Genomic DNA, 13,625 nt, shown 5'->3' with positions numbered 1-13,625 from the left:
GTTGGAGGAGTGCGTGTGTTTGTGGGTGTGTGACTTTCTTAAGCTTAAAGCAAACACTGAATATGTAATTTGTCCTTTCAGCTTATGTGTGTCAAGTCAATATCATTTCCCAAATTCAGTATTTCAAATTGAGATGTCATAAATTAGTTTCACTACTTCTTATTGTATAACGAGTGGCATTAACCCAGGTGGGCATGGTTGTGTGAATATATGAGCACCTTTTTGTGAGGGAAAGTCTCTCATCTTTGTGAAGAAGATGAATGCATTAGGTGCAATTATGAACTTGAGTTAAATCTTTCTTCATTATTCATTCTCAAGAGAATTTGAGATCATATTTTCTTTCCTTCCTGAATTATCTTGGTATATATAATAGGGGCCTGATTAATTCACTTTGATTTTTTACATTTTCTTCTAGTTCAATGGCAAGAAATAAGCATTTTAAAAACCCAACTTTCAGAATTTTTGATCATTAATATTATTTTTAGTTTAAGTTTAAAAATGTTGCAAGTATGGATTTTCTTTTGAAGCATGGCTTTGAGTGAAAGGAGGGTCATCAAACCCATTTATAGCATTACTTTATGCTCTCTCTTCTGTTTCAAGACTTCCAAAGAATTAATTAAAAGTTGATAGGATTGACCCTAAAACCAATTATCCTTCGGTCTGAAATGCTGAGCACACATTATTGAGTTTTCAAATAAATTGAAAAAAATTTTAGTCATGCAGCAGCATCATTATCTTAATTTATAAACATTAACACAAGAAAACATTGGATTTGTTTTAAATAATTACTCCACACTGCATTACCAGTATTATCTCTTTCTGCTGTTTAGATGTCTATCAGAATACATTCCCAATCTAAAACAATGAACAAGCATGCAAAATTTCTCTGATATTGAATAGAGTGTTCTAGTCGAGGTGTTTCTGGAGTTTAGTGACAGAGCATTTCACCAGATTTATATTGTATTTCAATTTCTCAGTTGATGAAGTCTCTAATCTGTCTGTCTTTTCTATCCTGCAATATAGAGGACTGATGGCTTCAGGGACTTTTGCCCTCTAACCTTTAAATCTGTTTTCTTGTCATTGTAACATGATTGTCCCATTTTCCATAAACACATTTAATTTTTCTTCCTCCACATATATGCACACAGACACACACACACACACACACATGCACACACAATATGAGATTTATAAAAATTACAGGCAGAGACTGAGCTTACTTGCACTGTAGGTTTTCTTTTTTCATATTATCCTAAAAAATGTTAAATGAAAGAAAAATAAAAAGAGACACGAAACTCCTTGAAAACAATAGCTAATATTCTGGTATCTTTATCACGTCGGGACACTGTGTTAAAAGTTTAAATGTAATCTTTTAATTTAAAGAGGAAGAGCTAAGGCTCAGAGATGTTGAAGAAGTTGCCAGGGTCTCCTGGGAGAATAAGTTTTCAGTCCAGGATCTAAATTGGGGATGTTTGATTCCACAATCTTTCATTATGCTACCATGTGTTAGTTATTTAACAAGGACATTCTCTGCCCAATACAGAGCTGAAGAAAAAGCTGTAAAAAAGAATGACATGACACCCTGTCTTTAAGACCTCCAGTAAGTCACCATTCTTAGTTTCTACAGTAACTTGCAAATAGCTTGGCTAAATACAATTTGTTGAAGCAATAAATAATTGAAGAAAGAAACAAGATCTGCCCAAGCAATTCCCATTTTAGGAACACAGTCAATTCTACTGTTCAGTAATAACACTGTTATTTGAACTTCAAATTAATTTGCATTTAGAGGCTTTATCTGTGGGTGAGGGGGGCTGGAGTATGGTTTCAGTGACATTGGGAGATAGTTCTCAATGTGTCATTTAAACATTGACTTCAACGACATTGAGAGAGAGTTCTCTACTTAACTTAATAATTCATATTTTAGAATGTTCTGTATTCACCCTGTGACCTTATATTATGTACTCCCTGCATACCTTACATAATCTTGGTGATATGCTTATTTTCATTTGACAATCAAAGGCTAGGCAATGGGCAGCCAAAGAAGCAAGAATGTAACATGACGAAATCTCAGTAAAGTCCCTTCTTTCTCCAATCTTTATTTTTTTTCTTTTCTTTTTTTTTTGAGACGGAGTCTTGCTCTGTCATACCCAGGCTGCAGTGCAGTGACGCATCTCAGCTCACTGCAACCTCCACCTCCCAGGTTCAAGCAAATCTCCTGCCTCAGCCTCCCAAGTAGCTGGGACTACAGGCACACACTGCCAAACCCGGCAAAATTTTTTGTATTTTAGCAGAGACGGGGTTTCACCGTGTTGCCCAGGCTGGTTGTGAACTCCCTATCTCCGGCAACCCGCCCCCCTCAGCCTCCCAAAATGCTGGGATTACAGGCATGAGCCACCAAGCCAGGCCTCTCCAATCTTTACATGGTAATATGCATTAGCATTATGTAGTTGCTTGAACATGGCTTATCCAGTTACTTCTAGTTTTCCCTTTTATTTTTTGTAGTTGATGGGGAAGATCTTATAAGAATTTCTTATTACCTCCATAAACATTTGTAAGAAAACAATAATAAATTTGTCCCAATACATTACCAAACTTCCACTGTTCTTTGTACAATACAGCTATAATTCTAATAAATCTCCAAAATTTTGCCAACAGAATGGTTGATTTCCATACATACATTGTTGTCTCCCAAATAATAGGAAAAAAGTGAAGGAAATGTTCCCTAGCTTTCTCTATTGCTGCATCCTAAAATTTCTCCACATATAGCTCCATTTTTATACATAGCAGATTCTTCTGAATTATTTAGTTGTTTCCAGTATGTTTAGCACTTTCCTCTTTGAGCCACCTGAGAATTGCATCAATGTGCTATTTCTGCTCACTAATGAAAATGTCAAAGATCAGCTTTAAAAATGTTAAATAAAACTGAGCCAATCAGTCCCCTACCGTTGTTCATTTTGAAGCTGACTTTATTCAAAGACTGCTTTACTCCCTGTTGTTGCTTCTTAGCTAAGCCTGTAATTGTCAGTAAACATTATCAAACAGGTTTGGCATTGTCACTGTGAAATAGATGCTCTTGACTATGATTAAAAGTAACCATTCAAAGTCAGGATTAAGTAAATATCATTAATTCAGTCTGATAGCCAGAGGAGTTCTAAAAATCACCCAACACCCAAACATCCAAATCACCCTCTCAAACTTGCTAATGTGTTCTGAAGGATTCATTTTATGAAGAATATTTCTGTGGAAAGCATCAAGAAAATAGTAAAGAATTTACAAATATATTTGTAACTATAAAGAATAAGAAATAGTTCTTTTAAAAACTTTATAAAATTCAAGAAATCACACTGGTAGCAATAACCACTATTAACATATCATATTTCCTTCCAAATATATTCATAAATTTGAGACATAAAATTGTATGTTTATATCCTGATTATTTTTTCTTAACATTATATTCCATGAGCTTTTTTATATCCTTAAAAATGTGTAATACATAATATGTTTATAATGAAGGATATCCACAAAGTTGAGAAACATAGAATAAACTTACTTTAAAACAATATGTAAGTTACATTTTCAAATAATGCTCAACATGTTTTCAGGTGAAGTGCCTCTAAATTTACCGCAATGGAACCAATTGGTAATGTGAAAGGAGTATAATAAATATAACACAGAATGTCAAAAGTGTCTACATAGAAAAAATAGGGTGTATTTATTGCACTCTCTTCATATTAACACTTGTACATACCACTTAAAATTTGGAGATGCGTCATCTGAAAAGTGTCTGGAGGCTAAAGAAAAATAATTTGGATGTATTACTTAAAAGCACAGCCAATATATAATTTAGAACTAAGTTTGCCAGGCGCGGTGGCTCACGCCTGTAATCCCAGCACTTTGGGAGGCCGAGGCGGCGGATCACAAGGTCAGGAGATCGAGTCCTTCCTGGCCTACACGGTGAAACCCCGTCTCTACTAAAAAAAAATACAAAAAACTAGCCGGGCGTGGTGGCGGCGCCTGTGGTCCCAGCTCCTCGGGAGGCTGAGGCAGGAGAATGGCGGGAACCCGGGGGGCGGAGCTTGCAGTGAACCAAGATGGCGCCGCTCACTCCAGCCTGGGCCACAGAGAGAGACTCTGTCTCAAAATAAATAAATAAATAAATAAATAAATAAATAAATAAATAAAAGAACTAAGTTTATCTTACAATTCTCACAAATAGTTCATCTAGTTAAAATGACATAGTCACAGTTAACATTTTTGGTATCTCTTCTTTTTACTGGTAAAATGCATCACTTGCCATTTTACTTTGACAACAAACAACTACGATTGACAAACTTTCATTGCATCAATACAAACTCTCAACCCTTTTCTCTGTAATCTCTTTCTCAAATCAGATCTATGAAAACATAAAGAAACAGTTAAACCACATTCTCAGAACTCTCATGACTATCATGTTGCACTTTTTCATCATTATTTTTAACCTCTTGTCAATAGGAAGACAAGATTACCATAAATAATGATTTATGTTTATGTTTGACCATCTGATAGCGAGATTTTACCATCAGACCATCAAATATAAATGCTTACACAAGAGAGGATACCAAAGAATTGTTTACTTTGACCTTTAAGTCCTTTATTACATCATATAAGGCACCTGCTTTCATTATTATAATAACAGTATCATTTTTACTTTTTTGCAAAGGCCCTCTTCTATTAGCCTGGTTAAATGTGGAATAGGGACCGAGAATGGGGTTACACACTTCACCCTAGGAATGAGGAGTGATCGGACAAATCCACGTCACACCAACTTTTACTCAAAACTTCATAAGGATATGAAGTTTATCAAGCCACAGTCTCTGTCCTCAAGAAGCCCATAGTCTGATATGTGATATAGACAAGGAGATCACTGATTATAGAATATCAAGTTAATGAATGAACAAGTCAGAAGAGTGGATGATGCCTAATTCAGACTGTGAGATCAGAAATGGATTCCTGGAGGTGTTATTTGAAAGCAAATAGGAAATAGATAACTCTCTGGGGGAAAACAGCGGCAGTAGCTATATTGCATGGGCAGTGATGACATAGAACATTCCAGAAAGAGAGTAGAGGTGAATTTAAGGGAACCATTTTTATAAGTTTATGAGATACTAGGGGAGGAGAAGAAATAAAGCAGGTAGACAGGCACTAGGAAAAGAAAGGACTTAACACTCTAGGCTAAGATGTTTACCTTTATCCTGAAAGTTTTCAGCAGGAATTTAGCAGTTTTAAAAAAGAGAATTGTATGATTAAATTGACATTTTAGCTGCAATATGAAAAATGAATTAAGCAGAAGGACTGTCATGGAGGTGGTAGACCATTAAGAAAAGTACATTATCCTCAAATCAGTGCTAAGACTGTGGGGTGCCAATCGAGGACAAGATTGGTTAAGGGAGGGAATTAAGATGCTGAATCTACAGTGCTGGAGGATTGAGTGGTTTGGTGGGTTCAGTGAAAGAAAGTGGGTATCTAGAATGATTGCCATATATCTAGCTGGCCCTCTGAGAAGTTAAGCAGAGAATACACGACTATGTTTGAGGGGAAATATGAGTCCAGATTTGGAAATACATTTGAAGTGCTTGTAAAACTTCCACATAGATGTTCCTTAGGCAAATCTATGCATTTGAGACCCAGATCTATGAGCCATAAGAATATAAACAGTAGCTAAGGACATGAGCAAGAAGAGAACACTTAGAAGGAAAAACAAAAACAAGATCAACATTAAGGGAACATTAACTAATAAAGTATTGGTGGAGATAAAGATCTTGTGAAAGAAATTTTAGAGGAAATAGCAAGAAAAAATAGAAGGCAAGGAAGCAAATTAGAAAAGTAAGATTTGCAATCAAAACAAATTTTCTTTAGATTTAATATTAAAGAGAGCTTTGGTGATTCAAATAGAACTGTTAAAAATGAGAAGAATGAAGATCCAGAAAAGAGAGGTAGTATTTGACGGAGAAAGGGACCAAAAGTAGGCAGGAGGGGATTGGACCCAAAGCCCAGGTAGAGGGCTTGCTTTAGGTTTGGGGACACTGCTTCCACTGATATGTGTGAAGGGAGAAAAAGATTTTCCTTTCTATTTGTGGCTAATTTACAAATTGCCCTAGGTAATAACCTGGAAATTATAAAGCTAACCCAATCTAGAGAGAGTGAAGAGCTGCATAGAAGAAATGTGGGTGCTGATTAGTTATTGACACTTACACTACACTTATACTAGATTTGTTTACAGGCATCCCTCCTTTGTTGTGCATTGCTTTCTTGTTTTTCACAAATTGAATGGTTGTGGCAAGCCTGCATTGAACAAGTCTATTCGTACCATTTTTCCAACAGCCTGTGCTCACTTTGTGTCTCTGTGTCACATTATGGTAAGTGTTGCCATATTTCACACTTTTCATCATTATTTTACCTGTTATAGAAATTTGTGATTTGTGATCCTTGATGTTACCATTGTAATTTTCTGGGAGCACCACTAACTGCACCCATATTAAAGGTTAGACTTAATCTGTAAATGTTATGTGTGTTCTGACTGCTCCACCCACTAGTCATACCCACTCTCTCTCCCTCTTACAGTATGGAAATTAGGTCAATGAATAGCCCTATGGTGACCTGTGGTATTCAAGTAAAAGGAAGAGTCCCATGTTTCTCACTTAAATCAAAAGCTAGAAATGATTTATCTTAGTGAGAAAGACATGCCAAAAGCCAAGATAGTCTGAAAGTTGGGCATCTTGCACCAAATAGCCAAGCTATAGCTTGCAAAGGTAAAGCTCTCAAAGGACATTAAAAGTGCTACTCCAGTGGATAATTTTCAAAAATTAATCCACAATCCTGTACTTCAAAACACAGGGCACACCATGGTTAATTTGAACACAAATAGAAGCAGATGTTATGAAGCAAACCTACATAGAGCCACACTTTAGGCTAGGCATGGTGGCTCATGCCTGGAATCCCAGCACTTTGGGAGGACTGCTTGAACCTAGGAGTTAAAGACCAGTCTGGGCAGCATAGTGAAATCCCATCTCTACAAAAGATTTAAAAATTAGCTGAATGTGATGACGCACATCTACAGTCCTAGCTAATTGGGAGGCTGAGGTGGGAGGATTGCTTGTGCCCAGGAGGTCAATGTTGCAGTGAGCTGTGATCACACCACTGCACTCCAGCCTGGGCTCCAGAGCAAGACTCTGTCTCAAGAAAAACAAAAACAACAACAACAACAACAAAACTGTGTGCACACACAAATAATCCCATAGTTGGGTACTCAGAATAGCTTCACCTGATTTGGTTTCTCAATGTACCCTCAGCTGGGAGATAATCATAGAAAGAAAACAGCATTTTTGTGGAGGATTTTGGGTCTTAAACACTCCCCTCTTCCAGACCCATAGCGTAAGATCATGAATCCCCAGGCAGAATAACAGCACACAAGATGCTTTGTCAAGAACTCTTCATGGTCTGGTCATTGCTCCCGTCCTGTCTTGTCATATCACATTTTAGCTTATCTTTCAGGAAGCAAGTTCAGAAAGACAGAGCAACCCACAGAAGCTCTTTGTTCATTTCATTTGTTGAGAGCTTTGTGTGAGCAGGTACACACAACACACCCACACACACACTCACAGAGGCACTTCAAACCTCAAAGGGGAATACACCTCTAGTGTTGCTATTCATTTCTATTAAGAGCACAGTCAAAATTTACCCAAGCATTTCAGACATTCTTCCAATTAAGATTTTGTGTATTTCTTTCTGTAATGATCTTGTTTCTTTCCTGACCTCTCAAGAGTATTTTTAAGTGAAGGTTATTGTGATTACAGTGTGAGACAGCAACTTTCTTCTATTTCAGCCTTATTTATCTTACTCAGAGCCATTTCTAGGCTATCATCCAAAATAGCCTCTAACCACCTAAGTTGTTCACTGAAGTGTATCGGAAAGCAATCCTTGAAATAGCTTTTGAAATATGTTCCCTTCCTTCGTTTCAACATAGTTGCATGCCAATCAACGGCAAAGCAATTAAAATCCTGCCAGGATCAAAGAACGTGCATTTGCCAATCTATAAAAACATTTCCCCACCTCCTTTGTTAAGGCCCTGGTGACTTACACTAAAGCCATATCCAAAAATCTGCTTATGCTCTTTATAGTTCTTGTTTCCAAATATATGTCAACAAATTTCTGCTTGGAAAATACATCTTATCAGTTTCCAGTTTTTCCCACCTTATGTTTCTCTATTTCATATACTCCCATTTTTTTAAAGTACCTGTCTTAACAACTTCAATATTCCTCCTTTTATCATAGATATACATACATTTTATTTTAATATTTTCATTAAGTCTACACTGTTTGAGGACTTGTCATGCACTCTTAGCTATCATGTATATCAATTTGTTTTATGTGTTCTCCCTCTGCTAATAAAGTAATCCCTTTGCAGATTTTTCTGGTACAATCCATTGAACCCAAGTACATTCTAATATCAGCATCCTTGAGTTAATCAGAGAATACATTGCTGTGGGAGGTAGATAGTCCCTTTCTGGATTATTCTGCCTTCTCATCAATAATCGAAAGCACCAGTTAAGCAATTTTCCATACTGTCTCCTAATCCTTTTGCTCTCCCCTGAGTGCAGTTGATATACAACTTGCTAATACCATTATACTCTAGAGTTTTAAAGTTTTAGGGTGCTCAGAGTATAGCTCTCTGACAGAATGTCAAGAAGCAAGCAAAACTATTTCTATGAATCCAAAACTGTATATAAATGCAGAGACATGGAGAATTGCTGCAATTAATATGAATAACTCAAGTCAAAAGCATGTCAGCTAAAAACACAGGCAATCGAGACAACCGATGTTCTGGTTTAAATTAGATGAATGACTGCCTCTATTTCCCACTTGGCTTTGTATATAGTTCAATGCTATATTACTAGAAATTTTTGATTCCCACAAATTCTAGGGAATGTTAAACTCCACTTTAAAGCTCTTTGCAACATAGGCATTAGCTTAACTTTATCACACCAGCATTATTTTAGGCTTCTAATGCATGTCTAATAATTGCTTCTCAATTGGCTATTTGCCCAAAACATAGCTTTACTAAGTCATAATCAAATATAACACCCCAAAGTGTGCTTAATCCTTTAGTCCTTTCATCAGATTAGCCACATACTACTTAACTTTAAGAAAAACATGACCTGTAAGATTTAACTTTTTTTGAAAATACAATATTTTGTGTTTGTCAATTTAATTTTAATTCTGCAAGTCTGATACACTATGCCTTTTGCTATAATGGTATTTATTTCTGTGTGCATAAATAAACCTCATTAATTATTTCTCCTCTTCATCATTATCTGCCTCTGCCAAGTTCTTATCCTGTTACTCTGCTTTTCACTTGGAATTGAAGAAGGGGAATAAATTTGGTTCTTCTAGTCTAGCATTTCTCAACTGAGGGTGGCACTGGCCCAGAGAGGCATTTGGAAATGGAGTGGAGCACTTTGCTGGTCAAATTGATTGTGAAGACTGACGCTTGTTGGGCAGGATCACACAAACTGAAAAACTATCTCTCATTATCTCTAATTATTATGGTGTTTTTGTTTTAAATGTAAAATCATGTTTGAAAACATTTAAACAACTCCAAGTCGAAATACGGAGAATTCAGGTCTTATATTTAATCTCTTCACTTTCCACACACATAGCCTCACTTACAGAAGTGCCAAACCCTAATATTTTATTCTCTTCCACTTGTCTCTCAAGTATTTTCTTTTTAGTATAAGGTCAGTACTTTAAAACTTATATTTCTCCAGAGCAGTTCCTTTGTCAAAGCCATCCTGAACTTGAGACATTGGAAATTGTCCTCAGCTGCTGTCATTTCTGTGGAGGCTGAAAGTAGTTATGTGTCATGTCATCAATGACCCTTCCATGTCCACTGGTTTTTCTGAAAACATCAAATGACCTCAATAAGCAAGTGCCACCACTGAAAGTGTTCATACCATTTTTAGAAAAACTTAGACTTCCTTTAACAAACCATCTAATATCCAGTGTATTCCATCTTTCTTTTCAAAAATTTTATGCCATATTATCTTACTCTACTATGTATTATCAATCTTTTTAAATCCTAAATTGAGATAATCCAAAAGAATTTTTTTCTGCAGCTGAAAAATAAATATGGCAATGAGCTCTCTTGTGCTGTATAAACCCCTTTTCAGACTTGCCTTTCTTTTTTAATATGAGTTAATTGAAAGAAATATGGCATGAATATTACCTTTAGAATACGCTTTCAGACTCTGCCAATAAAACAAAATTTATGCTATAAAAATTACAATGATTAACAGACAGATACCATCAATACACTAATACATAACACATCAGGAATTGATATAATGTCTTCATATAATGATACCACAATCTAACACAAAAGACCTGGTGATAAACAATGAGATAATTTCTTACTTTTTTATAATAGGTAATTACATTCTTGATATATGTGATACCTGATGCTATAGTCATTTATTCCCCCTACCCCCTCACTTTAAAGGTAGAAATCTTAAAGATTATTTCATCACATTATTGCCATGTTTAAAAAACTGTCAATAATTCTCCTTGTTTACAGGGTGAACTTCAAGTTACATAATGTTGTAATCAGGGCTGTCCGTAATCTGAGTCTACACTGCCCTCATTCTTGGCAAGTCCTAGCCCAGTGCAAGATACTCAACTCCAAAGCAGAGTTTATGACCATATTGCTCTCTGATCTCCTGCATTATTTAATAATTTATTCATCCAGCCAATAAGGCATGGGCCAAGCACTATATGCTTCACATTGTTCTCTGAGGAGGTAATACATGAACTGAGACCTGAAGAGCAACGGGATTCAGCTATGTTGAGACTTGAAGTGAGGTGGAGACTATAGTAGGCAAAGCAAACATCTGGTGCCAGAGCCTTAAGGCAGGACAGAGTTAGCATGTTTGAAAAACAGAAGCCAAGCAAGTGCAGTAGAAGCGTAAGACTTCTTATGTGATAAGAAGTCAGAGACTACACAGTCCTTGTAGTCAATAGTAAGAGGGTCAGAGGAATTACACAGTCTAAAAGCTGGGTAGGGAAAGGGGAAATAACCACTGTAGCAATGTTAATCAAAATACATTTATATAAGTTTTGTTCTAGCAATATCTATCTCTAAGATATACTAGCACGTGTGTCAATTATGTGTGAATGAGGTTATTTATTGCAGTATATTAGCAAATGATGATAAACAACTTAATATCTGTCAATAGGGGCCTGGTCAAATAAATTCAGATATGTCATTCAGTGAAGTATTACGCAGCTGTAAATAAGAATACGAAAGTCTCTGTGTACTTATGTAAAACTCTCCAAGCCCTGAGTTTGAGTGGCAACAAGTTAATGCAAACAGTGTAATAGCATGATTCTCTTTGTGCTGAAAGCAAAATAAGATTGCATTTATTTTCCATTTCTGCCATACAAGTTACCACTAACTCAGCAATGTAAAAATACACATAAATTAATTAATTTGTAAAAACAAACATTAATTAATTAATGTAATGTAATGTGAGTAATGTAAAACATTAATTAATTAATGTTTATTTTTTGAGACAGAATCTTGTTCTGTCACCCAGGCTGGAGTGCAATGGTACGATCTTCACTCACTGCAACCTCCGCCTACCAGGTTCAAACTATTCTCCTGCCTCAGCCTCCCAAGTAGTTGGGACTACAGGCGCATGTCACCTAGCCCAGCTAATTACTGTACTTTTAGTAGAGATGGGGTTTCATCATGTTGACTAGGCTGGTCTCGACTTCTGACTTCAAGTGCACTGCCCACCTAAGAACATAAATTTATTATCCCATGGCTTCTGTAGGTCAGAAATCTGTGTTGCCATGGCTGGTTATTCTTGTTAAGGTCCCTCAAGAATGAAATCAAAGGGTTGGCTGACCTGGTCTCTTACCTGGAGATTCCAGAGGAAAAATATACTTCCAAGGTCATTTAGGTGGTTGGCAGAATTCAGTTCCATGTGCTTACAGCACCGAGGCCTCCATTTCCTTGCCGTCTTTTGGCTGGACATTGTTCTAAACTGTAGAGGCTACACAGATTGTTTTTAGCCTATGGGACCCTCTTTCTTCTAACCAGAAATGGCAAGTTGCATCCTTCGTACTTTCCACATCTCTCTGGTTTCCTCTTCTGCCTCATATTCCTGCCTCTTTTTCTCTTATTAGACTTTTCTGCCTTTCTTTTTAATCTTTAAAGGGATTTTTGACCTTGAGTCCAGGATAATTAAAATAATCTCCTTATTTTCAGGTTAGCTGATTAGTTACTTTAATTACATGTGCAAAGTACCCACAGTAGCATCTAGATAAGTATTGGATTGAATAATTAGGGAAGAAGAATCTTGGTAGGACACCTTCAGAATTCAACCCACACCAAATATATTCTTATGTGCTTTATTGTGAGAAAGAAAATTCTGAAAAAATATGTGAGAATATAATAATACTGGCTACCTGGGTGTATATGTGTATAGTAGTAAAGAGAAGGGGATAATATGCAAATGAAAGGCTAGAAAAGAAGTTTAATTTTTTAAATCATATTTGAACCATGTAGCAACGTAATCGAACATATTAGATTTTTTAAAGCATCCCGAAACTAATAAAATCATATTTAAAACATTTCATTTTGCTGATTATAAGTTCACACTGGCAACATGGATATGATACTGAGAGACATAGCTCAGTGTCTTTCAAGTTTGGTATCATTTATTAATCAATATTATGTGTTATGGCACAGATCTTCAACTTTTCCATATTTAAACTCTGACAAAACATTTTTTTCTTAGAACCTACGATAATACTATTTGTCTTTAATTTGGAGTAGACATTTGTTTTCATATCCACATTGGCTCTGTTCTTTTCTCTTTGGCATGGAGCAACTAAAGTAATAGCATCTGAGACATCCATGATAATCAAACATGCAAATACAGAAATCAAATGACTATATAAGATGGTCATACAAGTAATTCAGCATATGCTTACCTTATCTTTTCCAGAATACATCAAATTGAACTACAATATTAAAATTTTATAGATACTCATGACATTCCTAGGACATATCCCAAAACATGAGAAGTCAGTGAACCCCAGTTTGTGGAACATTTACTTAAATGACACCAAACAGGAAAAATGTTCACTTTGAAGGATTACCAGGAGCCTCTCTCTAATGCCCAAGTCCACGAGCTGCTTTCCAGAGCCACCCTACCTTCTTGCATCAGGTGATATGCTGGCCATATCTTCCCTGAAAGTTTCTATTGGAAGAGCCTTCCATTGGCTCGTTATTCTTTCTGTACAGTTTGCCCAAAAATGCAACGACCTGACCACTCTACCAGTGCCATTCCTCAGGGTTCTGTTTGCAACCTCAAGGGGATGAGGTAATGTCTCCCTCTGGGACAAAAACCAGGATTATTTATAGGGTGCAATGAACTGGTAAGTTTCCCAGGGCTAGTGTCCCTCTCCTGTAATGCAGCCTGCTGTGTATGCAGACATCAGTCTATGATCCCTTGCATCACCCCCGTGGGAACTGAAGATCAGAGAACCAACAGGACCATGCAGACAATCAGGCTACTGCTTTG

Source organism: Macaca mulatta, chromosome 2 (assembly GCF_049350105.2).
Source record: "Macaca mulatta isolate MMU2019108-1 chromosome 2, T2T-MMU8v2.0, whole genome shotgun sequence".
NCBI classification, from domain to species: domain Eukaryota; kingdom Metazoa; phylum Chordata; class Mammalia; order Primates; family Cercopithecidae; genus Macaca; species Macaca mulatta.
This window is presented reverse-complemented; position numbering follows the sequence as displayed.